At 40.5% G+C, this 27,790-nt stretch overlaps 1 protein-coding gene and 2 non-coding genes across 3 annotated transcripts in view; 1 reads left to right on the top strand and 2 right to left on the bottom strand.

Annotated features, from left to right (window-relative positions):
* The window catches only part of LOC126003511 (guanine nucleotide-binding protein G(q) subunit alpha), a 304,342-nt gene that overhangs the window by 34,547 nt on the left and 242,005 nt on the right, over window positions 1–27,790 (bottom strand). The window lies entirely within an intron of this gene.
* LOC126004908 (U6 spliceosomal RNA) lies at window positions 19,755–19,856 on the bottom strand. The gene has a single exon (XR_007494127.1). It is a non-coding gene; the product is annotated as a U6 spliceosomal RNA (small nuclear RNA).
* Window positions 24,182–24,395, top strand: LOC126005447 (small nucleolar RNA U3). Its single transcript, XR_007494527.1, has one exon. It is a non-coding gene; the product is annotated as a small nucleolar RNA U3 (small nucleolar RNA).

The raw sequence follows: 27,790 nt of genomic DNA, 5'->3' as shown, positions 1-27,790 counted from the left end.
GTTCCGTTTGGGGTATGCAAAAGTTTAATGGGATTTTTTGAGACTTTTTTTCTTACTAATGCGATTTTTTATTGTGAATATTCAGTAAGCAAAATCCCTATGCGGCCCTGCCTCACCCCGACTTTGCCTCCTGCGGCCCCCAGGTAAATTGAGTTTGAGACCACTGTGTCAGAGTCACACTTTGCTCTGCTAGGTCTGGCTCTGGGAATAACATTGGTTGCAGGATAATAAGGGCTAAGGTTAAGATTTTTTTTTTTTTTTTGGTTAGAGAACAATCAGGTAGTCACCGATTGAGAGATGCTTGCAATAAAATTTAAACAAGTCCCGGAGAGATAGCACAGCGGTGTTTGCCTTGCAAGCAGCCGATCCAGGACCAAAGGTGGTTGGTTCGAATCCCGGTGTCCCATATGGTCCCCCGTGCCTGCCAGGAGCTATTTCTGAGCAGATAGCTAGGAGTAACCCCTGAGCATCGCCGGGTGTGGCCCAAAAACCAAAAAAAAAAAAATTTAAACAAGTACTAGAAAGTGAGCTGGAGAATGTCATGATGCGACTGAGGAGTATTCTGATCACATAAAGGGGCTGGAGTGATAGTATGGTGCGTAGGGTACTTGTACATGGCCAACTCACATTCAATCCCTTGTACCACATATGGTCCCTGAGCCCACCAGGAGTGATCACTGCCTGGAGAGCAAATGAGAAGTCCTGAGCACTGCAGGGTGTAGTCCAAAAACAAAACAAAACTAAAAGCAAAATAATGCTCATGATGTATTACACAATACTCAAAAAGTAGTAACCAATACTCAAAGCATATTAAACAACACTCATGATGTATTTAAACAACACTCATGGTGTATAAACTGTTTTCCCTACAGAGGTCAGGAAGGAGTAACTATGTGTTGACTACGCTTGCTAGATTTACAGTTGTTTCCCCAACCATTCTTGCATGAGTGATAGAGCAGAAACACATCTCAGCTCTTGAGAAGTGCTATAAGACCATTTAAGAGTTCATGAGGTGGGCCCGGAGAGATAGCACAGCGGCGTTTGCCTTGCAAGCAGCCGACCCAGGACCAAAGGTGGTTGGTTAGAATCCCGGTGTCCCATATGGTCCCCCGTGCCTGCCAGGAGCTATTTCTGAGCAGACAGCCAGGAGTAACCCCTGAGCACCGCCGGGTGTGACCCCAAAAAAAACTAAAAAAAAACTAAAAAAAAAAAAAAAAAAAATAAAGAGTTCATGAGGTGGTGGGATAGTTTGCACAGTTCAATTACTCTGTGTACATACTAAACACATCATTTCCTAATTGGAAACTATGAAAATAAAATCTCCCATAAGTCTCCTCCGGTCATCTGGTAATTTTATTTTGTGGGTTGCAGGGTACTCAAAGCACTGTCTGGGAAGACTGTGCAGAGCTGAAGAGCTGGAATCTGTCCTCTAACAAACAAAGCATACCCTTCAGCCTCTGGTGCTCTCTCTCCAGGTCCATGGTGCTCCCCTTCCCATTACAGTCCTTTTTCTTTGGGGTCTGATACAGTCTTTGGGAAAGAAAAGTCAAGCCATGCTCCATACACAGTATAAACAGACATCTAATAAGTAATGGTGGAGATGGAAAGGCACAAGGAAAAGTGGGGGAGGGGGACCTTTACCAGCCCCTCAATTCAGCCTGTATGGAAGGGTCCCTGAGATTTCTGCTAGCAAACTTCTACCTAACTCTACCCTGATGTCACTGGACCCAAGGGTTCAGTATTGGGATGAGGAGCACTTGATTACTCTTCTCAAAAACCCTGGCAGAAGTGATCTCTGCCTTTTCACTGTGCAGAGTTAACCCCAGCCAGGAAAGAACACACATGCTAGAAAAGTGAGACAAGAGGCCACATTCACATACATTAATATAGATTTCTAAGGGTTTTTGAGAATTGCTCCCTGTCAGCACTACCACTTCTTGGCCGTGAATCATTGGCCAGGCATTCCAAAAGGCACATGCTTCCCTAAGGAAGCACTTAAAAAGAGAAACTGAACAGGGAACATGCAGGTCTGAGACCTCAAACACCAGCAATGCCCAGCACATGGGCCTATCCTTTCCAGGGGATGAGAGTCTCAAGAGAATATGACCCCAACTGGTTCAAAGCAGAAACATCCCATAAACATGATGACTTCTTAGATGGGGCAGCCTGAGGCTGGGCATGACCTGCCATTTTGAGGCCTGGAGGTCAATTCCAGCCCCGCAGCCACGGCAGCACCACAAGGTATAGGCCTGGTAGCTTTTGAGCTGCTTTGATAACACACATGCCTGACCCTACCCCCTAAATGCCAGAGAGATAGGATAGTGAGTGAGCCACTTGCCTTGTAGTTGGTTGACCCTGGTTTGATCCCCAGCATGGCATATGGTTACCTGAGCCCTAGTGAACCCTGAGTGCAGAGCCAAGAGTAAGCCCTGAGTACAGTCAAGTGTGGCTACAAAACAGAAACAACTCACAAAGAGAGAAATGAACGCAAACATTATTCTGATAGTAGAGTAACAATCAATTGACACAATAAACACAGGCAGCTGAAGCAGATCACATTAGCAGGTTTGTAAGGACCCATCTCAGACTTGTTCTGGTCCACCATGTGAAAGGATGGATAAGCAAACAGAACCCAACAGTGGAATTCTCTAGGCTATGTTACCTAAACTGTGTAACTACGGTATTCATACAACTCATAACCTCACTGTTTAGGAAGGCAGAACTGTATTTCTCTGGTAAGTCTATTTTCAGAATTCTCTGCTGGTTCTGTTAATACCCCCTCCCCCATTAACAAATTCTCTAAGGAAAAATTTCAACTGGGGAGATGGTGGCTTCACTGCTTTTTGACATTCCGGAGTTAAGTTTCATTGAAAATCTTTTCTCATTCTACAGTTCTGATTCACTGCTATTTTTGTTTCTGTGAGACCTACCAAACCCACCAAAACAAATTCTCCCTTCCCCAAGGAGACTGATGCCCGTGCAGCTTGCATTTACACTGGTAAACACCTTGCTATCTCAACTTTGAGTTTTGGTCATTTACTGAGAATCAGTCTTTGTTTTGTTTTGTTTTTGGGTCATGCCAGGCCGTGCTCCTGACTCTGCAGATCTACAGCGTGCAAGGCAAATGCCCTACCTTCTGTGTTATCACTCCATGCCTCCCCCCCCCCCCCAATCAAAGTCTTAAATGAAAGGATTGAGCTCACATTTCTAAGTTTAGGTACCAACCTGATGAGATTTTAACAAAGCAAAGCTTGCACATAAAATTATTCCAGTAAAATGGAGCCTCTGAGTTAATTTCTGCTTATATTAAAAGATAAACAGCCAAAACTTTGTTATGACTAACAGACAAGGCTATCACACAGGATTACAAACACAGCTCTCCACTTTTAAAACTGGCCCAGGAGTCATTTCAGAGGAGCTATAATCACAAAATAGCTGCTACCACTTTTCGGCCACCAAATTGTCTACTCTTCACAAGATTAGCACAGAACTAACACTAACCCAGTGAAAGTTCTTCCCCACAGAACCACATTTTCTCTCCCTTCTGCCACCTTCTCTGATCATGAATATGTCCTGTTAGCAAGAAAACTGCACCTGAATCACTCAAGAGCTCAGTGTCTGCTCCTGCTGGGACAGGCCTCCAATTCTCACCTATAGAGAAGATATTCGATTTAGTATTTTCTACCCCACCAACAGAGCTGTGGGCAACACTACAAAGCTCTTACTGTGTGGTAGGTAGAAGCCAAGGAAGAATTGTAACTGCTGCAGCTGCATTAACTTCAAGTGATGTTGATGTCCTCCAATCGCATTCACTGATGACAGGCCCCCCTAGCCTATCGATTGCCTTTTTAACTTCCAATTGTTCAATGTCCAGAAAAACTTTAAAGGTTTTCAGGTTCCCTTAAATCAACCCCTAACTCCCCAATATGTAAATATGACATACACAAATGGCTTTGCATAGGTTTTAAGTCTGAGACATCTAACCAAATCTGTTCCTGATGCTACAAGCAAAATTCTCAAAGACACTAATATCAATCATCCAAACTGTTCTATTATGAAGTAGTCTAAAAGTATGATATATACATATGACACATCTAAGAACAGTGTATTTGAAAATCCCCAGAACACTGACCTTGATACTGCCCTACAAAGCTCATTTCTAATATATTACTGCCTCAGTCCCAACCCTTACTTCCCCCCATCTTCCCACGTAGGTACAGCTAATGAAATGAAGCTCACCACATAGAGTGATAAGTGCAGTTAGAGAAATAACTACACTGAAAACTATCGTAACAATGTGAATGAATGAGGGAAAAAGAAAGCCTGTCTTGAGTACAGGTGTGGGTGGGGCGGGGAGTAAGTAGATCTGGGAAATGGGTGGTGGGAATCCTGCACTGGTGAAGGGGGGTGTTCTTTACATGACTGTAATCATACAACTACAATTATATTTGTAATCACGGTGTTTAAATAAAGATAATTAAAAAAAAAAAGAAAACCCCCAGAACAAATGATTATTTCTCCTAGAAGTGGAACTACCTTGTTTTTTAAGTTTTAGCGGGTGGTGAGCGAGGTTCCAAGGTGTCACATGGTTCCAGAGAACACTGGCCTTGACCTAGGGCCTCGAGTTAGCAAGACATGTGTGTTCCAGTCTTTTATGCTGCCCCTTGGTCCTAAGACCAATTTTAATTCTTTGTGTGAACAACCATCCAAAAGCATTTGCTCTACCTTTGATTTCTCAGCTTATTTTTACCCATTTTCCAATTATTCTTACAATAAATGTGTTTTCTTGACATGATCTTCCTTTAGACCACTTAGCCACATACTACTATAGAAGAACTAAAGCAACAATTCAGAAGTGCCAAACAGGGCCTGGAGAGATAGTATAGTAAATAAGGTGCCTGCCTTGCACATGCTGGATTCAGGCTTAACCCCCTCCCCCTACATTCCATATAGTATTCTGCAGAGACAAGAGTAATCCCTGAGCACCCGTGTGTGTATCCCCCACACAAAAGTGCTGAAGAATGCTATATCTTAGGAAATATATTCACCAACATTTAAATATTAAAAAACCCTATAATTAATTGGCACAAGTTTTACATACTACAGGTCGGTATCTTAGTGGTTATTTAAATAGCCAAGTACTAATTCCTTAAACAAATTGTGAGTCCTTAAAATGAAAATGAGTATATATGGTAAAAACTGTTTTAGAAAACCAGACAGGAGTCAGGATGGTCAAAAGGCTGGGGGTAAAGCCTTGTGTTCCAACTCTGGAATCACACCCTGCACTGTTGGCCATGAGCACTGCCTTGCTGGACTGAGCTCTAACATCAGGTTAAGCCTATAGAGATCATAGGGAACAGCCCCGGCACGCCCCAGATCTCAAGTTCATCAGAAATTCCACCCAACAGACAAAGCTGAAAATTTCTTTCATCCCAAGAGTATTTTACCTCCTTATCATTTCAGGAAAAATATCATATACTGTCAAACTATAATGTTCCATATGAAGTAAGTTTAGGATAAATGAAACCATCTTATATGCACTGCCTATACTTCACCTTTCATCATGAAATATACTTTGGAACTATTATATGCCAGCACATGTACTTGGAGCTGCATATGTGTTTTATATTTGTTTTATAGAGCTTGAACAACTTTTGAAATAGGACTTAGTGATATTCATTTACCCTTTTTCAAATTTGTAGGCAGGTGTTTCTGCAAATGTACAAAGGTAAGTAAAGCTGGGGAGGCAAAGGACATGTCTAGTTACAACTCTGCAAGGCAACTCAAACTGCTTTCAAAAGAGACTGCTTGCTGCATGTTTTGAAAAACAAATCATCTTATTTGGAAAGCTAAAGACAGCCCATTAAAATAAAAAACCAGATAGAACTAAATAAACATAATATCCTTAGGATAGGAAACAATTTGGTTATGAACAAATTCTCTAAGACACACGTTCTTGGCAGTATTCTGTAGAACCTCAGGAAAACAGATCTTTTATTCTGTGTGTCTGTTGTTTTTGGCCACACCCAACTGTGCTCAAAGCTTACTTCTGGCAGTACTCAGGGGACATAGATGGTGCCAGGGATCAAACTGGTAGCAGCCTTAACTCCTGTGTTCTTTCCAGTCCTGATATTTTATATTTCAAAGCAAATTTCTCAATAATAATCTGAATCTAACATCACATGCATAGTAAAAAAATCAAAATTTGTAACAGTATAAATATAGTAATCTTTAAACATTTTGGTAAATCATTACTTCTTGCTTTTTTACAAAATAAAGCCTTTGATATTAAATGAGCATGAAGAATTCAAAATCTTTTTTGGGTGGGGGTTATTTTGGGGCCACACCATGCTGTACAAAAGACTTATTACTGACTTTACACTTTGTTATTCTGTTAAATTCAATTCTGTCCAAAGTGAATTCTTCATTACACAGTGCTTTAAAAGAGTGATGAGGAGAGATAGTCCTTTGTTGAGTCTTGATATAAAAGGAACTTTTCTCCATTGAACAGGTATTTAAAATCATGCTCAGTTCTGTTCCCTTAATCAACATCAGCAGGATGTGACTCAATGCTTGCTCACTTAACTGGCAGATTTCAGGGAATTTTACAAAGGCTGAGTGGAATGACCTGTACTCTCTCACCTAATACATGAGACCCCCACCTATAAATGACTGGTATAGACACCAGACATAAATGAAGACATTTTGTGAATACCTGGGGGGAAAAAATAAGGAGAAGGCTAGTATAGCTAGTTATAAAATAAAGTTTTAGACACTGTCAAGGGTATTTTATGAACGGGGAGCAGAGCAGCGTCTAAACTGTATTTTGGAGAGCTTATATATACTGTGATAGAAAATCCATCTTCTATTCACACTGCTGCTTTCTCTCCAACCCCAACATACATACACACAAACCTGATTCATTATGAGACAATGACATTGGCTTTTGTGTTTCGTAAGCGTGAAAAGACACCATCACTGCAAGGAGAAGAGGAAACTGTTTCTCTGATAATTTCTTGGCTTTATAAAATCATTTATTATTTTGAAAATTTGAAATTTATGAAATCAAAAGTATGCTGGGATGTCTCCAGCACAGAGAGACATCAAAACCAGGATATTAGGAATGCAGAGACATTAGGGAGATAGGTGAGAAAAGTGTGGGGAAAGCTGTGCTTCCAAACACTGTAAGCTTCTTTGGGTAGTGTATGTAAATGTTTCCATTCAAAGGTAAGCTCTGTGCTTTCTGAAAATCATTTCTGTTTAACTGCAGCCTCCCAATAAAGTTTAACACTAACCCTACTGACAGTGGCAAAATTTGAAAGTATTGGTTAGCTAGTGCACAGATTTGATTGCCCTCCATTACAAAAGGTAAACAGGAATTTCCATTCACGTTGTTGTGTGAAAACAAATGCAACACAACACACCACACATATACGCATAGGCTGGTTCACAGTGTCCTGTAAAAACCACACTGTCATAGAGCAGAGATGAGGTTTGGGGTGTGTCATCTGTTTATGCTGTATTAAAAATATTTATTTAATTGTAGAGAAAAAGACATGGATATGAAATGATTTCCCAAAAAATAGGGAAATTGGTGGAATTAAAGTTGCCGAATCTGTAGTTCGTGGCTCTTGCTTGAGAATATGCCAGTATGTAGATCTCCCTTCACTCATGGAAGAAGTGATTCTAATCCACACTCTGAAACACTCTGCGCACTCTGGGAAGACTGATGAGCAGTGAGCGTGGCAGCAGGCCCAGATCCAGAACTACGTGGGAATCAAAACCCTGCATCAAAGCTGACTTCTCTGGAGATGCCAGCAAGAGTTACGGCTATTCACTGAGCCCCCTTGGTCTCTTTACCTTACAAGAAGGACAAAAGATCAAGTCTAACCTTCATGGCTACCATTTCATAAATGCGATTCACTTTTTCAAGTTGAAATAAACGTTCTATGTGCTTGAGAAACAAGTCTTCCTCAGGACAAACAGAAACTGGCCATTGCTGCCCGCCAAGTTCTCAGGCCTTAGTGCACCACTACTTGTGCACCACCCAGTGGTCAGTTTGCTAATTTATCTTGCAGCCTCTGAAAATTTGCAGCTTACAGAAGACTGGGAAGAACTATTTAAAAACAACCAAAAGTGTTGAAGGACAGCCAAAGATCATATGGTTTATCTTCCCTAATTTCATAAAAGGTCAAAATAACCGTTATCACGAGGCTCTCTCTTCTTAATTCTAAAATGACCCATACCCTTTATTTGGCATACTAGAAAAAATAATTGCTGCAAGCAACTGATTATCACCTATAGAAAAGGAAAAAGAAATCTTTGTATATCATATAAAGAATAAGAGAAGCTTCTTTGTACATCATAAATTGGATAAAGGTTTAATATCCAGACTACAGAAGTAACTCTTGTAATTTAACAGAATATCCCAACTTTGTCCAAAAATGGCCAAAGAACTTGAGAAGACAATTCGTCATAGAAGAAACACAGGGGCCGGAGTGATAGCACAGTGGTAGGGCATTTGCCTTGCATGCAGTTGACCTGGGACAGACACGGGTTCGATCCCTGTCATCCCATATTGTCCCCCACGCCTGCCAGGAGTGAACTCTGAGAACAGAGCCAGGAGTGACCGAGTGCTGCTGGGGGTACCCCCCCCTAAAAAAAAAAAAAAACCAGACAAAAAGAAACACAATGATAAATAAAATCACAAAAGGATTCTCAATATTAAGAATCAAAGGGGAAATTATAACCATGACTGGATACCTCTTTATATACATGGGGGGGGGGGGGCTACCGATAGCAATAAAACCAAACCAGAAAATAGTAAATGCTTGCAAAGACACATGAAAAACTCAAACCCCTGTACAGCTGCTATGCAAATAAAAAGTTAGTAGTAGAATCACCACATAATCCAGCTATCTCCTTTTGGGTGGAAGAGATGCTTGATTTCAAAGAATCTAAGACAACACTTGAAATCATCTACCCATGGTCATAGCACAATCACTCAAATAACCAAAAGGTGGAAGCAACTCAGGCCGGCAGGAATAGTCTTTGCCACTAGAACCAAAGCCTCACAGTACCACAACCAAGTGCGCAAGCATCACTATCAAGTGTGCAACCTCAATGAAAGGGAATTAAAAAACACAAGCTACAGGGGCCAGAGCTATAATATAAGCACAGTAGGGCACTTGCCTTGCACTGACTGAGCCAAATGGGTTTGATCCATAGCATCCCATATGGTTTCCTGAGCAGTGATCCCTGAGCGCAAAAAGTAAGCTGTGAGGACCACCAGGTGAAAAGAAAAAAACCACAACACATAAACAGTAACATATAGCATATGCATGCAACAGTATTTATAATAAAAACGTCATACTATGTAAAATAAGCCTGTTACAAAAAGCCAAATTACTGTCATTTCTTTTACTCTATTTTGGGGGGCAGGGTGGGCCATATCCTATGGTGCTCAGGGCTTACTCCTTGATTTGTGCTTAAAGACTACTACTAATGGGGCTCTGTGAACCCTATGAAGTGTTAGGGATAAAACAGGGATTGGCCACAAGCAAGGCAAGCAACAAAGGCCCTGTTATTTATAGAGATAGTGGAATAGGGAGGTCAGTGATGTGAACTGGGGATCACTGCTTAAATGAAATCTAGAATTTCAGTTTGCAAAGAATCAATTCTGGATACTGTAATAATGCACAGCTGCAAAGATGTTCTTAATACTCACATCTGTGTCCTAAAGAGAGGGGTACTAGAGAAAAAAGGAAATTGAAGTCTGTTTTTAGACAAGAAACTCTTGAGGCTGGATAGACAGTACAGCTGGTAGGGCACATGGCTATCTTGCTATCCTGGATTTGAGCCCCAGCAACCCACATAGTCCCCAGAGCCTCACCAGGAGTGATCTTGAGCAGGAATAATCTCTAGAACACAACCAGGTGTGTCTCCTAAACAAAACAACAACAAAAACAAACAAAACCATTCTGGACTTCCCTTTAACTTAAAAAACCAGCAACACTGTATAGTTCTTTTAGCTTGTGTTAGTGGTGTGTGTGTGTGTGTGTGTCTGTCTGTCTGTCTGTCTGTCTGTCTGTCTGTCTGTCTGTCTCTGTGGGTTAAACGTGCATGAACAAGGCAGGTGTTCTGCCACTGGAACTGTTTCTGTCCCCAGGAGTTCAGGTGGTAAATTAAACATCATTTGCGAATATTGGCCAAGAAGCCATGGGCATTTGCTAAGGCTGGTGGAGTATCTGATTTACTGTGAGGGGTGATCTGAGCTCAGGGGTGTACAGCACCTGTAGTGCAGCTGCAGCAGAAACAGCAAAAGCAGGGCTGCTCTGCCAAGACTCTAGAGCTTTAGAAAGAATGAGGGACTCTGAGTTGATGCTGATAGTGCTCACCATCAGTAGAGGCCCCCAGGGCTAAAATAGCCGTGTCTGCCCTTAGCAAAAACCAGGTAACATGATGGATGAGATTCTGATGTACACATTGAATGATCCTTTGCTTTCAGGGGCCATTAGGACTATACTGGTGGTGAACAAGATGCCTTGCAATGCCAGGAAACAAGCCTAGGACCTTAAGCATGCCAGATTACCATTCCCGTCCTTTCCATAGAAGAGGAAAGGGCTTGAATGAAAAACCATAGAGCTCTCCCCTGGCCCTGCTTTCAAAAGATTTCATATGCAAAACATTTCACTTCCCTAAGCTCTCACATACAATCAAGACAAATTTCCTAATACCCTCTGCTCCTTGTTTTTTTCTTCTGCAACAGAAAAGAAATAAGTTTTAAAATATCTTCCAAATTTAGCCAACTCACTGAGTGTTAATGTTTGGAGGTTATTACTTTTAAGCTCTTGGCTCCACAAACTAGAGAACTGTTAGATTCCTGGCTTAGGCATAATCACTATGCTTGATTGATTCTCGAACCTTGTTCTGCATTATGGATTATCCTACATATTCTACATACACTAAGTCCAAGTATTTAAAAAAGACCTAAAACCTGTTGACAAGTGCCTTGCTATAATTCCCTGATGTACAGTTAAATGAACCAAGACTATCATTTGTGGTGCTGGGGATTGAATTGGAGTTGTTGGCTGCATGCCAACAAACACCAGCAGGAATGATCACTGAATGATCACTGAATGCAGGGCCAAGAATAAAAGCCCTGAGCACAATCCAGTTGCCATTTCCCTCAACCCACAAATAACTGTCTTTTATCAAAAAATAAACAATATTACTGGAGATTGCATTTGTGAGAAATATATCTCAAGAATTTCTTTCCATGGTGGTGCATATAGGTTAATGGGACTAAGTAATTACCAAAATTATTGGTACAATCTGAGAAATCTCACATAAAGGTTTTAGAATTTGGCATATGGTCTGGAATACTAAAAATTCTACACTTACTTCAGTTTTTACAGTGATAGAAGCTACTCAGCAAGATTATGGTTAACATTTATCTCCGGTTTTCCAAAGGGCACTTTCCTCAGATGAGAGCAGAGAGGAATATATCGACCGATGAACTGCCATTTGCTATCTAATGATAAATAGTAAATTTTATCCACGCCTCCCCCCCTTTCTCTGCCACTGCCCAAAGGCAATCTCAACCGAAACCGAGACTAGAACCTGCCAGATTCACAGACACAAGGAGCTTATTATCTGCATCAACAACAGCCTTTTGTCAGCAAGGTCCCTCCCGGTGCTTCTCATTACCAACTGTTCCTCTGGAACAGGGACCACATCTCTGTGAATGAGCTGGCATCTCAAATTCCAACTCGGGAACCATTTGCCAGATGGCTGCCCTAAATTCCAGCTGCAGGATCTCTGGAACTGTGGCAATTGGGTCTGTCAAGGCTCAGAGCAAAACCTCAGAAACCATCTCTCTATTCGGGTAGGAAAACTGGAGACAGCAGGGACTGCTAGTCATTTTAATGAAAATGGATAAAAGCAGAACATTTCTGTAGTTTATTAAATTTAATTTCTTTCTTTCTTTTTTTTGGTTCAGGGGATGCAACCAGAGACAGCCATGTGCAAGTGCAAACAAGTGCCCTGCCCCCTGGCTATCTCTCTGGCTCTTACAGTTTTTTTTTCTTTTAATGTAAGCAACTAGGAAATTAAGACAAAAATAAAATTGTTTTTAAAATATTAGACTCTGAGGCTACCTTGGGGGGAAGAAGGGTTAAGGGAAGAGCCCAAGGAACAATGGTGGAAGACTTTTAATATTTATTTGGGTGGTGGGCTCCATGTGGTAAGAACCTAAACCTGGACACAAAAACCTTCACCACACCCGTGCAAACTAACGTGTCCTCAATACATTATATTTTTAAAAGCAAGAAAAAGAAAATACTGTTTTATTTTATTTCCACTGTATTTTTTTTAATGGAATATATGGTGGGTTTGTCCATCACCCCAGGTCATTAGGCAACTCTAAGAAGCAGAAGAAAGTGCTGAAGGGGAATAGGACTGGTTAGAAACTGGCTGGCTGGATGTATCACCTGGGTACCAGCCTACTCAGTTCCTTACTAGGAAGCTGATAGTGGTTTAAAGGGTATGGATCAGGGAGGGAATGAACAGACAAACTCTCACATGACTGGCTGCCACATGCCTTCATTGTGCCTATAGCCTGGCAACATTGGGAAATCAGCTTTTAGTTACAGCTTGATCAATGTTCTGCAAAGTAACCACAAGAACACAGTTGGACCTTTTCAAAAAAGAATGAAAACTAAGTGGCATCAAGTATAATCATATTTCACAGAGATTCAACCATATTTAACTGAGTCAAAGGTCTATAGGGATAAATTTTTCAGTGGCACAGCACTGGTCTTACACGCAAGGTTGCATATCTCATCCCCAATGCTAGTCTACGTAGTTAGGTGTCACTATTAGTACTGTCCTTGGGATCTTCAGGCGCACTGTTGACAAGACTTAGATGAACATTCAGCCCACAACAAGCACCAGAACCAGAGTTGTGATGCCTCACCCCACCCAGGACATCACAACCCCTAATCCACAACAAACAGCCAAAGGAGTGCTGAAGAAACAGGACAGCGGGTAAGCACTTGTCTTGCATGTGGTCAACTCCAGTTCCATCCTGGCATTGCCTAGAGTGGTCCTTGAGCACAGAGCCAGGAGAAGACCCTGAGCAATTAATTGCACTAGCTGTTGCCCCAAATACCCCAAAAAATAAAAAAGGGGGAAGGAAAAAATATGCACTCCTCTCGGATCACAAGCACTATGAGTATAGGTGGAAGCTAAGGAAGGACGTTCCTTGTTCGTAGGATAGGGAAAACCTCAGTCTAATCACTAGACTCTCAATTGAACATTTAGTGGACAAAGGTATAATTTTCATTTAATGGGCAAGGACATGATTTCAATGATTTTCATTTAATGAACAAAGACATTATTTAATGAAAACTAAGATCTGGGGCTCTTGCTATAAAATTGCTCAGGTGAGCAACCCCCGCCCACATGACCATCTTGCTGGCAGAAAACAGCCCAGCTCTATAAGTAATTTCAGACAAAACATGAAGCCATCAAATCTTCCCAGGCAGACTGATCGTGGCAGAGAACTCCAGGTCCTTCTTTGGATGGGGGCAGGCAGATTCCTCAAGATTTCATAGTACTATTATCATAGTACCAGTAGCATCACAGTAAATCTGATATAAAAATTGCTATTACAATAGACCGCCAAGCTTAATTAGCCTAAAGAAAACTACAGATGTCTCAACTAGCACCAACCAACCAGCCCAATAAGTCCTTGACAATGACTTTAGTAATACCATTGTGAGATATAACAATCATCATAAATGGACTCTTATTTTTATTGTGTTGAGGTGGGAAGGTTTGGATCACACCTGGTGTTGCTCAAGGCTTACTCCTGGCTATAAACCCAGGGATCACTCCTGTCTGGCTCAGGGTACCATAAGGTGAGCTGGCATTGAACATGTGTCAGCTGAGTGAGTGCAAGGGACATACTGTACTATCAATGTACTATCATTCTGGCACTACAATTTGAATTTTATTGATCTAAGTTTTGATAATTCCACTTGGCTTTGTATTTTAAAAAACAATATAAAGTATTTGTTTATGCCTACAAGGGGGCAAGGAGTGGTAATGGGTAAGAACTGGGGGCACTGATAGAGGGAAAGGTCATAATGGTAGTAGGATTGGTGTTAGAATATATACAATTTGGGGCCGGCGAGGTGGTGCTAGAGGTAAGGTGTCTGCCTTGCAAGTGCTAGCCAAGGAAGGACAGCGGTTCAATCTCCCGGCATCCCATATGGTCTCCCCAAGCCAGGGGCAATTTCTGAGTGCTTAGCCAGGAGTAACCCCTGAGCATCAAACAGGTGTGGCCTGAAAAACCAAAAAAAAAAAAGAAAAAGAAAAAAAAAACCCCAAAAGAATATATAAAATTTGCCTGAAACAACTTAATAAATTATGTTATTACAACTTAAAAAAAAAAGGACCAGAGACAGTACAGTAAATAGGGTGCTTGCCTTGCATGAGGTTAGCTCAGGTTTGATATCCATATGGTTCCCTAAGCACTGCCAGGAGTGATCTAAGTGCAGAGCCAAGAGTAAGTGCTCAGCACCGCTGGGTGTGACCCCAAAATCAAAACAATAAACAAAGAAAATCTAAAAGAGTCTAATGAAAAGAAAATGACTACAACAACTACAACTATAACAACAACAACAAACTGTTCAGTGCCCGCATGGTAAGTGGGAGTTCTTAAGAGCTGCCACATGTACCAGACACCATGCTGGCATTCATGACCAGGATCACTGGAGACCTTGTACAGGGCAGGACAAGTATCCCACTAATGGATGTGGCCTCCAAGGTGCAACCACTGGTCAGTACCAGGGCTAGGCATGCATTTGATTACTAGTCACTGCAACAAGAAAGGGAGGGGAAGGAAAAGCAAAGCAAAACAAGAGCACCAATAGTGAAATTCCTTTAATAATTCTAAGAACTACTTTGTGGTGGATGATGAAAGCAAGCATGTGCTGGCCATGGTGGCGGTTCCATACTTATGCCAGAAAAATTAAGCATACACACGTGGAATGAAGGGGCATCTCCTCCCTTATACCAGGTCCCAGGAGAGAGAACACTCTGCTCTCTGGATTCCTCTCCCCTGATATCAAGTCTGAAGGACACTGCAGGTCAGGGCAAGTACCTCTCATTCTCCTGCTGAATGACACTCCCTACCTGCTCCCTATCACTGCGTTTCTTATTGTCTGGACTGCAATTGAGAAACTCATGACCATGGCCACAGTGTAATACAGACTTGGAAGTTGGTCCTGATGGAACCAGTTTCACCCTGACACACTCTATATGCTATGTGATCAGCATGCACATATAAATATGTGTGTACACACAAATGTGTTTCTTAAAATGATTTTCTGGCGGGATACTGGGATATTTTTGTTTGTTTGTTTTTCTGGTCACAACCGGCAGTGCTCCTGGCTCTATGCTCAGAAATCGCTCCTGGCAGGCATGGGGGACCATATGGGATGCCAGGATTCAAACCACCATCCTTCTGCATGCAAAGCAAACACCTTACCTCCATGCTATCTCTCTGGCCCCGATACTCCTGGTGATACCCTGGATAATGATTCACCACTGGGGCCTGAGGAGGCCTTCAGTGGCAGAATTTGGTAGGCCCTGGTCCTGTTCCAATAAAGCAGACATTGCTGACCTCTGTGTCCACTCTGGGCCCTGTCCTATTTCATTTGGAAAAGACATTGCTCTAGGCCCATCATTTAAGGAAGCTACAACCCAAACATAGCTGTCATTTGGTGCTACACTATGTCTTCCTTTCACCCAAAGGCACCACTGCTGACAGAATGGCCACGTTCCCATTTCCATGCATGCCTGATACTGTGCCCCCCGTGACTTTTGGAATCTCAAGCTGCCTTCAACCTCCACAAATGTTGACTTACACAGAACCAGTATACTAACTTTTCCTTCCCTGAGATCTTCATCTTGGATATGAGGTGGAAATTCCCTTTCTTTGGAGGCTGTTAAACTGGAATCATATGATCCCACACTGGTTGAAGCTAGAGTGAGCTCCACAATCTGGTTCAGGAATTCTCGCAAGGCATTTTCCAGGCTGCCAGAATTACTTTGTGCATCAGTTAGTTTGAGAGAATATTCATCTCTCTTAAACCACTAAGTCATGACTAATACAAATACTATGATAAGGAAAACATGTGAGTAGATAACAATTATGTAGTCATCACAAGGAGCTGTTTCTGAAAAGCCACACAAATTTCTTTTTTTTATTTTTTCTTTCTTTTTAACTATTTGTTAAAACTTTTCTTCTGCTGGGGCTGGAGAGATAGTATGGCAGAAAGAGCACTTATTTACATGTGGCCAACAGAGGGTCAATCCTCAGCATCCCTTTATGTTCCTCATAGCCCACGAGGAGTGACCCCTGAGCACAGAGCCAGAAGTAACCTCTGAGCACAACTGGGTATGGTTCAAAAACAAAAACACCAAAAATCCCACAAAAACCTTCTGTTACTCAAAAATGACATTTAAGGACAAAAACACACACACTTCCTTTTGAAGGCCCAGAAATGTAGTTTGGTGGCAAAGTGACTATCTGACATGCTCAAGGCCATCAGTTGGTGCCTAAAACAGCCACATCACAGAGCACCATAGCCCTGTTTCGTGACTCTAGGAGTCACGAGAGAGGAGCAGAGAAGGCATTGAGGTGACAAGATCAACTTGGGGATAAGGAGAAAACGCACAGGTAACTTTTACCCTGTAACTTCATTCCAGACATGACTGTCCAATCAGAGAGTTCACACAGACTGAATGGACCACCAATGATCATATTCAGACAGTAAAACAATATATCCTTTATCAGCCAAAAATGGGCAGGACAGGTTAACATATGGGAACAAATGTCATATGCTCTTGGAAGCAGACTTGGTATATAATCTTATAACCCTTAGGACACATGGAGTCAAACAACAGTCCTATGTATAATCTGAGGAAGTAGAAGAAAGGGCATTTATTTGCTCAAGGCAATTAAGCTCATAAAAAACAATACCTACTCACTTCCTCTTTTTTTTAAGTGACACTTTACACACATTTGTGTTGATTAAGAAAGGATTACTTCTACTTGGCTATGCAGAGGTGCACATGTTGGAACCATACTGGAGATGACTGTAGGAGACATACTGAGAAAATATCTAGAAATGACAACGTTTCAGCCCCCTGGATCAATCTCTCTGAAGATTTTAGGCAATGCAGTCTCCACAGAGCCTGGAATTCTAGCAAATTTGCTGTTTTCTAATTAATAGACATAGATCTGCAACTTCATAAAACTATGATTCCCCACTAACAAAGAAAATGCAAGAGAATCTAGTAGTACTTAAGAAATAGCCCAGCAAATGAAATGTGGCCACCCAAACTGTCCCAGATTCCTCTGGCTGGAAGCCCACAGAACTTTCAGCTGATTGTCTACTATACAGAGCTTTTGTTTGTTTGGAGATTAACCCAGATTGTATTCATCCTGCAGAAACTCAAAGATGAATGCTACAAATAATCCTGAGGAAAATTTTGCTCCCACAGAAAAGCCAAGGTGAGAATCAGTCATGACCTTGAAGCCACACAAACAAGTGCATTGTTGGTAAAGAACTTAGAGAAAAGTGCCTAACCATGAATTACACACCTTTAAAAATTATTCTTCAAGAGTGTAGGAAGAAAAAAAAAGGAAAAAAGAAAAGATTTTCGCATGCAGACAAAAACGAAATGCATTATTTTTGTTGTTAACAAAGAGATGGCCAAAGATTTCTTGAACATGTTGATGCTGACACTGCCTTCTTTTAGTCATCTGGTGCCTTCATGAAATAAATCCCATTTTCTTTCAATACATACATATTTTTGATTTTTCAAAATTTAGTTGGACCACAACCAATAATGCTCAGGGATTATTCCTGGCTTTGCACTCAGAAATTATTCCTGACAGTGCTTAGTGGATTATAAGGGGTACCAGAAAAGGCTCATGCTGTACTAGTCTCTAGATCTACTACATACACATTTTTGACACTAAAATAAATTTTCAACTCTAGGGCCACTTTTTATTCTATTTATTATTCTATTATTCTGTTTGTACATATTGGTAACCTAAAGTGACATCCAGTGTTAGTTGCCATTGAATATATAGGAGTCAACATATTAAAGACAGATACATTAAATTCAAATTTATATATGAATATTATAAAAGTAACTGAAGTTAAAAATTTTAATCAATCATGGGCTGGAGCGATGGTCGAGCCATAGGGCGTTTGCCTTGCATGCGGCTGACCCAGGATAGACTGCTATTCGATCCCCTGGCATCCTATATGGGCCCCAAGCCAGGGGCGATTTCTGAGCGCATAACCAGGAGTAACCTCTGTGCGTTACCGGGTGTGGCCCAAATTAAAAAATAAAATTTAACCAATCAATAGATAATTTAGTTTAAAATAAAAATAGCAGTAATAGATCTTAGGTGTATTATGTACATAAATGCTGTGTGCTCTTATGTATAGGTGAAATCAGTGATAGCAACAGAATAGTGATCGAATAGTGATAGAAGGGAGAAATTAGAATTTTTTTATTATTAATACTATTGTGAAGGCAGTCACAAGATTAAAAGCAGTACACTATTATGTCAAAGTTTCTTTTTTCTTTTTCTTTTTTTTTTTTTTTTGGTTTTTGGGCCACACCCGGCCGGCAGTGCTCAGGGGTGACTCCTGGCTGTCTGCTCAGAAATAGCTCCTGGCAGGCACGGGGGACCATATGGGACACCGGGGTTCGAACCAACCACCTTTGGTCCTGGATCGGCTGCTTGCAAGGCAAACGCCGCTGTGCTATCTCTCCGGGCCCATGTCAAAGTTTCTTGTGTTAGATTATCAACATATAGTAAATTCTATTTGAAACCACAAAAATAATTATTTTGTTATTTTTGTTTTGTGTCATATCCAGTGGTGCTTAGGGCTCTGTGCTCAAGAATCACATCTGGCGGGGTACATGAGATGTTGGGGATCAACTGGATTGGTTCTGTGCAAAGAAAGTACCTTATCTGCTGTACTATTTCTCTAGCCCTAAAATAAATTTCTTAAAATTATGACTGATAATGTGAGACAAAATGGAATCCTAAAGCATATGCAATTAAAATCATAAGATGCAGGAATAGAGAAAGGCATAAGTATATACAAAAAAAGATGAACAAGTAGTAAACACAAAACCAGTAGATAATAACCTGATTACCATGATAATCACTTGAAATGTTACCAGTTTTAATATACCAATGAAAGAGAGACATTGTAAAAATGGATCAAAAAACAAGACCAGGGATATGTTCTCCATAAAAACTCACTTTACTTATATACAAATACAATGTAGAATCAAAATAGTGAGAAATACCATGTCAATACTAACAAAGTGATACTCACAGTTATCTTACCAGAGCAAGAAAAGTTAATAGGAAAAAAGGCCTGGCAAGACATCAATACTCCAGAAAGACATAATAATCTTCACTATATACGCACCTAGAAACCACTGTCGTATGCAAAGCAAAAAATGCAACGAAAAACAGGCAAATCTAGTATTAAAATCGGAGGAGCTGAACATACCTCCACAAAGATGGCCAGATTCAAGTATCCAAAAAGAGTATAAGTGAACCTAGAGGACTGGCCACTGAAGAAATTATTAGCATCCATGACACACTTTATCTGTAACCACAATCCACAAGTTAAAATAGTTACAAAAACAGACCACCTTAAACTATACTTTCAGACCACTTTGGGGCCATGCTAATCTTCTTTGTATCATTTCAATTTTAGTATATGTGCTGCCGAAGCGAGTACTCAGACCACATTGGAATTAAACTAAAATAAAAATAGGTGGGAAAAATCCCCCAAATATGTGGGCATTAATACACTTATTTCTAGATACCACAGAGGTAAAGGAAAAAATTTAAAGAGTAACTTAAAAATACTTTGGCCTATATAAACATGAAAAATTAACTTATTATACTTCATGGGATGCAATAAATAGTGTTTAGAGCACCCATTAAGAGAAATTCTTGAGAGAAAAAAAAAGAAAAATTATATAGGTCAGAAATTCAGATCTACACAAAGAAAGGTAAGCATAGACTTTGAGGGCTAATGATAGTTCAATGTAAACTCACTGAACATCCAGGCAAACAGCAAATGCAACAAATCTTCTAGCAGAGAATAATGGGGGGGGGGGGTCCCTTTGTGAAGGAATGTGGAAAATCTACAACTTTAGCTCAGTTGTCTTTTGAAGCTAAAAATGTTCTAAAAAAGAGTATATTTATAAATAACAATGATGTTTGTACAATTTTATATCTATGTAAAAATTCACTGAAGGGTCATAAAGAGGTTGCATTTGATGGTAATAGATTATATTTCAGAAGTACCTAAACCTAATCTCTCTTACTTCCTCTGTGCCTCAACTAACATATTTGATCTCTGGAACATTTTGGACTCAGAATCTTTTGTCTCTAAGTCCCAATAAATCAGGACTATTGAAACATTTCAAATTTATGATATATGTATTAATTATGTCAAACAGAAGCAGAATTAAAAGAGTATAAAAATTTACAACCCAAGTGGGAAATTTGAAAACAATTATCATTAAATTAAAACCAAAAACAACCCACAAATTGTTTTTCAGGTTAGCATTATTTTAGTCTTTTCCCAAAAGTGAGAATATTTCCTCCTTATAGATTCACTTCTGTATACTTTTTGAAACAATCATGCTATGCAAATTGACATGGTCAGTAAATTGATAAATATGCTGTACATAAATTTTGATATATCTAAGATACACAACCTAAAAATAAAAGCATTTTATTTTCTCCAAAGGGTCTAAGTTATATAAGTAGGCAATTCTTACCTAAATGACTTTTCTTTTTGATTTTGGGCCATATCAGGGTTTTTGCCTGGCTTTATGCTTAGGAATTGCTCCTGGTGGGTGCATGGGATATTAATGCCAGGTATCAAATTTGGTCAAACTTGGGTAAGCTGAATTCAATGCAAATGCTTTATACTATCTTTCTGGTTCTAGTTTAGTTTTTAAACTAAAAATAAAGATGAATATTAGTTATTATTACATGTAAATATGCCATTCAGGTCCAGAGAGAGAGCATAAGATTTATGGTGCTTGTCTGCACATTGTTGATCCTGGTTATATTCATGGCACCCCATGTGGTCCTCAAAGCAAAGACAAGAGTGATTCCTGAACATAGAACCAAGCTCTGGCAGCTGTGGCCAAAAAAACAAACATAAATTTACCATCTACTGTTTCGCTCTTTATGTATTATATACATAAATGTTATAAATTAAATATTAAAAATTAAATACTAGTGCTACTACTGTAATACTTAATTGTGCTAAAATGTCTGTTTCCAAGTTACTCACAATTAGGGGAAGATTACCTAAGGAACATGTGTAGTAGATAAACCTTCAAAGATCAATTAATTGAGCAACATTAAAAGATATACTTTAAAGCAATGAAAAATCAAGTTCAGAATGACAGAAGAATTTGCAATATTGATAACTTATAAAGGACAAATTAAAATGTTTCTTTTTAAGCTGTGGTACATATTCTCAATGGAATACTATGCAGTCATCAGGAAAATTGAAGTCATGGGTGGACATGGAAACTATTATGCTGAGTGAAATAAATCAGAGGGAGAGAGACAGACACAGAATAGTCTCACTCATCTGTGGGATTTAAGAAAAATAAAAGGCAATATTGTAGTAATACTCAGAGACAACAGAGATGAGGGCTGGAAGGACCAGCCCACGATATGCACTTACCAACAAGAGTGGCGAGTGCAGTTAGAGAAATAACTACACTAACAACTGTCATGACAATGGTAGTGAGAAAAATAGAACGCCTGTCTTATACAGGTAGGGTGTAGGGGGAGAAGGGAGATGAGGGCCATTGGTGGTGCAAATGTTGCACTGGTGAAGGCGTGTGTGTTTTTTATGACTGAAACCCAACTACAAACATGTTTGTAATCATGGTACTTAAATAAATATCATTATTAAATAAATAAACAAATATCTAAGGGAAAGAATGTTTCTTTTTTTTGGTTTTTGGGCCATACTCGGTGACGCTCAGGGGTTACTCCTGGCTTTGTGCTCAGAAATTGCTCCTGGCTTGGGGGGGCCATATGTGACACAGGATATTGAACCCAGGCCTGTACTGGGTCAGCCACGTGCTAGGCAAACGCTCTATCACTGCACTATTGCTCCAGCCCCTAAAATGTTTCTTTTAATTAAAATTTTTATTTACTTCTTTGGCTGTCCAAGCAGTGCTCAGGAGGTTCAGTCCTCCCACTGATTCTAGGGTCTGTGGTTCAATGTCAGTGCCTGAGGATGTGGCTGACTGAATGAATAGATCACCCCAGCAGGGTTTGGGGCTTCCAGAGCTGCACCTAGTGATGCCTGGGGACAATGTGGTGGTGGGGATAGAACCAGTGTCAGATGCATGCAAGACATATACCTTAATGCCTGTACTATCTCATTAGCTGCCAAAAGATGTAATGAGGGGAGACAGGTGGCTGGCCTGCTGGACCTGGATCTCAGGCTTTACACATCCAGAACTGTTGAAGGCTTTTATAATATTGCTCTTCAAGTTCCGTTTCGCTGCCTGCTTTCCCACCTATGACCTTCTAGGTGGGGGGCGCTGTTCAGATCCTAATAAATAAGTGTTGAGCTAGGTCAGTGTCATTTTGGGCAGTTGCCTGGTGGGCTCTTGCCTTTTGGAGCTGCTAGCAGGCTGGCAAAGGATTCTGCGTTCGACCTTCTCTCCTTTCTACCCTCCAGTCTGTGTGAATTATTTACCTATTTGCCGTGGATAAATACTGCCAGGATCGCTTCCCTGTCCCAGGGGACAGGGGAATGGGAATCTCTTTCCCATTCTGGGAGCTCTTTGGGAATCCAGCATCAACCAGACTAGGAGAAAACCTCACACTTCTCAGAACCATGCAAGAACATATTTCTGCTGTGGCACACCATGCAAGAGAGATCTGACATACAGGCCTGAGGCAAGGAACAGAGAATTTCCATAAGCCCTGAACTATCCTCAGTAACACAGAAAGTCAAACATTGCAACTTGTAATAAAAAAATAAAAGAGCTTCAAGTCTTGGGAGGGAAAAAAAGGACATTCTAAAGAAAACAGAGAAATACAATCACTATGGGGCTGGAGAGATAGCATGGAGGTAAGGTGTTTGCCTTGCATGCAGAAGGTTGGTGGTTTGAATCCGGCATCCCAGGAGCAATTTCTGAGCATAGAGCCAGGAGTAATCCCTGAGCGCTGCCGGGTGTGGCCCAAAAAACAAAACAAAACAAAACTAAAAATCTCCACTAATGGAGATGAATGGGCAATATTAGAATTAAAAAAATCCCTTTGAGTAAGATAAGGTAAAAAAATACATACACATATTAAAACACTGTCAACTATTAATATCCAGAATGTTATTTTTTCTGTGTGTCTGTGTTTGTGTATATAAAACTACGGGGGGGGGGGGGGAGGTGATGAAAGGCCAGCAGGAATTGAAAATCAAGATTAAAAAGTGAAATACAAATCACATAACCATATCTTCCCTAGTGGTAGTCCCTAGGCTTAATCAAGATTCTCTCAGTGGGGAGTGGGGGGTGAGGAGAAAAAGAAAAGATTCTCAGCAAGCAATGAAAGGTGCTTCAAGTTCTCTTAGAAGATTCACTTTATCTTTAGCATGAAAAAAAAGAAAAGAAAGGTATTTCTGATACTGTGCCCAAATGAACTCTCCTGAATCTTAGTAGTTTACCACATCCACATAGCAGAAGGGAGTAGATTGCATGGTAAGTGTCCCCAAAACTAAATATTAAGTTTGGATGTGCTATTTCTTCTCTCAGTGACTCATATTGAGACATCAAAGGTTATTTGATGAGGTTGGAGCAATAATACATGAGGTCAACCTGGGTTCAATCCCCAGCATCACATGGTTCCCTGAACCTGTCAGGAGTAATTTCTGAATGCAGAGCCAGGAGTAACCTCTGAGCATTGCTGGGTGTGGCTCCCAAACAAAACAAAAAACAAAGGTTATATGATGGAACACTGCTAAGATGTTCCATCCTTCACCTTGTTGTTGTAAGTATAAGAATGAATAGCTCAAAGACTATACTTTCAGGGATCATTTCTATAGTATATGACTAGAGAAGTTTCTCTGATTGTGTAGAGCACCCGAAGCCATGAGGAGGAGTCAGAGCGTCCTCTCCTGAGCATGAAGCCGGCTCTAGGTGTCGCTTCTGTGATTGCCTTTTGCTGTTGATGATCGTTCTTCCCTTCCTTTGGAAGGGCTAGAGGGAGAAGATGCAGTCTGAGTGGTTTGGATTAAGAAAAAAAAAAAGAATGAATAGCTCAAACAGTGAATTTATGTATTTTTTTCCCCAGCACTACTCAAGGGTCACTCTTGGCAATGCTCACAGCACCATACATGCTACTAGGGGTCGAATCAGGGTTGTCTGCACACAAGGAAAGTAAGTGCCTGTACTGTCTCCCAGGCTCTTTACTTCTATTTTTATAAACCATTTCAGTATTAAATTGAGAAGCTAACAAAATCAGAACAATATAAAAATGGATAGAACTGCCCAATGGCAGAACTTAAATTCAAATTCTAAGTCTTATTTTTCTTTTAAAAAGTATTATTTCGGGCCCGGAGAGATAGCACAGCGGTGTTTGCCTTGCAAGCAGCCGATCCAGGACCAAAGGTGGTTGGTTCGAATCCCGGTGTCCCATATGGTCCCCCGTGCCTGCTAGGAGCTATTTCTGAGCAGACAGCCAGGAGTCACCCCTGAGCACTGCCGGCCGGGTGTGGCCCAAAAACCAAAAAAAAAAAAAAAAAAAAAAAAAAAGCATTATTTCATGGGGCCGGAGTTGTAGCATAGTGGTAGGGCGCTTGCCTTGCATGCAGCTGACCCAAGACAGATGCGGGTTCAATCCCCGGCATCCCAAACAAAACAAAACAAAACAAAATAAAATAAAATAAAAAGGCAGTATTTCAGGATCACTTTGGACTAGAACTGGGAATTGAAAGGGGAGAGAGGAGAGAGGAGAGAGGAGAGAGGAGAGAGGAGAGAGGAGAGAGGAGAGAGGAGAGAGGAGAGGAGAGAGAGAGAGAGAGAGAGAGAGAGAGAGAGAGAGAGAGAGAGAGAGAGAGAGAGAGAGAGAGAGAGAGAGAGAGAGAGAAACAGAAAAAAAACTGATACAAAGGCAGACTGGGGGTAAAGTTCGGGAAACTGGAAAGTAACAAAAAATTGGTGGCAGAAATAAAAATAGAAAGGGAGGGGTGTTGGAACATTGTATGATCAAAAGTCGATTAACGTTTTTTAACTCTGGATATCCAGGTTATTTAATTAAAAAAAATTTTTTTTAAAGCAGTATTTCACAGGCCTGATGTTGCTAATGGCAGAAAACTTGCCTTGCAAGTGTGAAGCTCTGGCTGTAATACCTAGCACTACATACCCCCAATCTCTAACATGTCAGGCCCTTTGGATAAAAGAAAATTATGTCACCTAATAACAATGACACTGTTTATATCTTATCCTTGGCAGAACTCTTCTAAATTTTTATTTTTCTCAGGGTGGGAATAAGAAAGACCCCTCACATCACAATTACATATCAATGTGTTTGTACAAAATCAGATGATTTAAATAAAATACTATTTATTTGCAATGTGTTTCACATAGAAAAATGTGTTTTCTTTCTTTTTAAACTTGGGGTATGGGAGGGTCATATCTGGAAGGCTAAGGGATTATTCCTAGCTCTATTCTCAGGTTCACTCATAATAAGGCTCAGAGGACCATATGCAGTGTTGGAACAGACCTGGAGTTAGCTGAGTGTAAGGCAAGCACCTTACCTGCTATCCTATCTCTTCAGTCCATGTATTTTTAAAACAAAACTCCTGCACAAACTATACTGATTTGCAAAGTATTTAAGAGTGCCAGTATGCATTCGCAGTCTCAGTTTTTGCCTGCTTCCTAGCGAACCTGTGAACATTTAGTGTCATTTTCAGGTTCAAAACTAAAAAGTGGTGATCAGTAAACTTCCTTCCAGCTTTACTCAAGAATGTGAACAAAAAACACTGAAAAGGTAAATAATAATGACGTACGAAGAATGTTCTTGGTTTAAAAGGGTGAGGGAAGGGGTCTTAAAGAGACATATCAGGGAACTAGAGAAAAACTCGAAGTGTTAGACTGTAGGCTTTATATGAAGAAGACCAGAGTTTGCTCCCCTACAATGCATGGACCCCTAAGAACCACTAGGATAGGACCCTCAAAAACAAGGAGCTGAGAGGAACCTTTGAGCAACATGTGTCCCCAAGTCCTTCCAAATAAAAATGGATACCAGGCCAATGATGTAACTGTGTTAGATGTTCATGCTTAAAATGTCTAAGATCCTGAGTTTGATCCTTGGCCCCAGAAACAAAAATCAGACAAGTCACTGAAAAGAATGAGGAGCTAGAAAAGGAGGTTAATGTAGAAAGGTAGGGCAATTTAATCAGGGTTTAGTGTTAGACAAGCTAATTAAAAAGGGGGGCTGGAGTGACAGTATTTATGTTAAATCCCCAGCACCCAACATGTTACCCCAATCTCAAGAGTGATGTCTGAGTGCAGAGCCAGGTTTGGTCCCTGAAACCCAAAGAATTGACAAGAAGAAAGGGGACTGGAAGACAGCTCAATATGACAAGCATCAGTTGTGAGTCCAATACCCAATGCTACCATCTCAGACTTCAAATGTATACTGCCATATTCTATCCCTGGTGCAACCAGCAACTTTGGGCTACAATATATCTGGTTGTATATGAGCTGGACAACCTGCCATGTGTCTAGCAAGTACCAAAGCCAAGTGTGAGAGACCATAACCAAACACATGTGGAACAACACAGTGGTGTCCATGGAGGAAAGGTGGTGGCAGGAAGCTCCACAGGGCTAAAGGGGCCGGGTGTCACTTCTGATTTCACAGTCTGATTGGTTATCAAAGAGAAATTTGAACCGAAACTCAAGACTTTTCACTTCAAGTTTCCTTTGATCTTTCCTTTGGAGTCTGAACTCCTTTTCTTCCCACTTTTGGCTGTTTTGCCCACCCCTCACCTGAAACTTTTATTGAAGTCAACTCCAAAAACTCACTTTTAGTTTTTTGAGCAAACAAAATTCATGTTTCACATTTCCAAAGGAAATGATTAAATGTTAGTAGCAGTTAAATAATTTCACAACAGCTGCATTAAAATATCTGGATGAGGAGAACTACACAAAGGAAATGCATATATTAAGACATTACAATATTTCAAACTGAAATGAGTGGTACAAAAATTCAGAGTGAGGAATCAAGGATCCCTGGGCCACTGTGATCTCTGAGTAAAACTATCACTCAGGGGTAGACTCTCAGTTCCTTTCTGATAGGACAAATCACTTTACTTCTACGCTCATTAGCATCTACATCTGAAATGGCTCCTTCCTTGCCAAGCCTGCCTCCTTTTCTGGAAGATACTATGGGGATATTAAAACTGGTCTAAGGGCAGTCAAATGGGGCTGCGGATAGACTCAAACTTGCTTTCTTGTCATCTCAGGGCTCTGATGCCGACTATAGAGAGCCTGATCTCACCTCACAGGGTGGCCAGCAGATGAGGAACAAAGAAGTAATGAATTAATATAATTGTTCTGAATAAAGTGCTGTGGTAGTAAAAATGGCTACTCTCATTTACTATTTTGTTTTCATTACCGG

This window comes from Suncus etruscus, chromosome 3 (genome assembly GCF_024139225.1).
Source record: "Suncus etruscus isolate mSunEtr1 chromosome 3, mSunEtr1.pri.cur, whole genome shotgun sequence".
Classification (NCBI taxonomy): domain Eukaryota; kingdom Metazoa; phylum Chordata; class Mammalia; order Eulipotyphla; family Soricidae; genus Suncus; species Suncus etruscus.
Note: the sequence above shows the minus strand (reverse complement) of the source record. Positions and strands in the feature narration are given on the sequence as shown.